Genomic DNA, 2248 nt, shown 5'->3' with positions numbered 1-2248 from the left:
GTACAACCACCGAAGGTCAGACCTAGGGTTTCCGCAAACAGAGTCGTTGATCTCAAAGAGCCCCGCAAAAAAAAATCATGTGTCACCGCCTCTCATCGCTGAACACAACCATAAAACGCCGATCTTCCAACTCACAAGTTATGATGTGGACAAGGCCACACAACTAAACCTCATGCACATAAAAAGCAATGCACCGGATGTACTCCCTAGAGCAGTCATCGGCTCTCAACTCGACACGAGCATGTGAGATGCTAGCTTCAGAGTTTAACTGAACTTCTTTCAGCATAACTTCCTTGGTCCCAACGAGTTGGCCTGTCGGGACTTAGTCGAACTGAACTCATCCGGAGCTTAAGGTGGCAGATGCTCGACAAGACGTTGTCCGGTGGGTTGTAGATGGCTCGCTGGGGATGCTCGTGGCCAGAGCCGATGATGGGGTCGAGATAGGAGTGCAGGGTGGCGCATTCCTCGCCAGGTTTTGACGCGAGCTCAGGGTGGGAGCTCGGCACGTTTTTCCTTTTCCACGAAAATACCGAACATGTAATCTCACTTAGCGGTGGAAGATGTGTAATATGTTCTAACTCAATCTTGGAACACATGGGTAAAGCGAGGATCACAAATGATGAACTCCCTCCGGTCCATATTAAATTAAAGTCACTAGTATGGATGTATCTTGAATTCTTGATACATTTTACTTCTAAATATATCCAAATTAGAAACAAGTAATATGGATTGGAGGAAATGCCAGACCATCACGTTATATTGCAATTCATGTGTTTGCTACGGCTTCTAACACGTCAATACAATATTTTGAAAAAATACGTGTATCTGAAAGACAACCAAAATATATTCTAAAAACTCATAATATTCTATCCTGTGCGAAATAATCAATATAAATAATATCGTTTGAATATAAAATAAGCACTCGATTAATTATTTAATATTAAAAAATCTATTCTTAGATGCTACTTAGATATTGTCCTGCAATGTCAAGAATAGTTTTCTTCACCTTCATTTTTACGGTACTTAAGTAAGCGTACCAAAAAAAAAATATCTACACAATAGTACTTGTCATTAGCACGTATAATTCTCGTGAAAAAAGTGTAACAATGAATACCCACCGTGCATATTGGATAAACCACTTCTTTACCATTCAATGATAGCATAATGTAAAAAAAATCACTAGCTGTAGATAAATGTCTGAACATTATATTTATTATTGAGAAAAGTAAATACTTAGGTCTTTTTTTAGGAATATTTACCTGTTTAGACTTTCTGGAATAACAACTGGTCATCTACTCGGTGAGCTTTTGCTACATGTGTATATTTGGCAGTTACTTATTTTACTTTATTATATGATTTTAGTGACATAAACTTATGAAGATGACACAAATGATGCTAGAAGGGAACAAAAGCTCACCGAGTAGATCACTAGTTGATATTTCAAAAAGTCCAAACATGTGAATATTTCTAAAAATAAACCCTAAGATTTTACTTATTTTTCAATAATATAGATAATGATGAGACATTTATCTACATGAATGCGTCTGGTTGTTTTATTTCTTGCATTATGCTATCATGGAATGGTAAAGAAGTGGTTCATCCAATATGCACAGTGAGTATTCTATGTTGCACTTTTTATTTTTTTAGAAGAATTATGCATGCTACTGACAAGTGCTGTTGTGCATGATTTTTTTTTAGCTCACGAAGAATTTTTAGTACGCTTGCTCAAATACGATAAATATGAAGCAAAAGAAAATATTCCTAACATTGTACGGTAGTATCTAAGGAGCACCGAGGAGTAATTTATTTAATATTAAATAGTTAATCAAATGATTATTTTAACATCAAACTATGTATTGTTGTCAAAATATACTTTTTAATACATGTAAATGTTTGCAACTATTGTATTAACATGTTGCGAGACAAAATAGAAGCCGTAGGAACGTTTTATTACTAGTATAATAGTAAAGACATATGGTATTCACCTCCAACATAATTAGGGGGATGATTCTCCCGCTTCAAAAAATATAAAAATTAGGGATGATTCTTCTCTTTGCCCAGCCAAAGTTGTATAAGCAACATACTAATTTGATGTTTTCTTTGCCTCATGTTACTGTGTAGAAATCTAAATTAGCGAATTCCTGCACCCTCGCGTGTGCAGCTTTCTCTACATATATGCGATCTTCTAGGCATCACAAATTCACATTTGTCATCATGAACCTAAATCGAAACTAAAACCTAACCGGGG

This window comes from Lolium perenne, chromosome 4 (assembly GCF_019359855.2).
Source record: "Lolium perenne isolate Kyuss_39 chromosome 4, Kyuss_2.0, whole genome shotgun sequence".
Taxonomy (NCBI): Eukaryota; Viridiplantae; Streptophyta; class Magnoliopsida; order Poales; family Poaceae; genus Lolium; species Lolium perenne.
Note: the sequence above shows the minus strand (reverse complement) of the source record.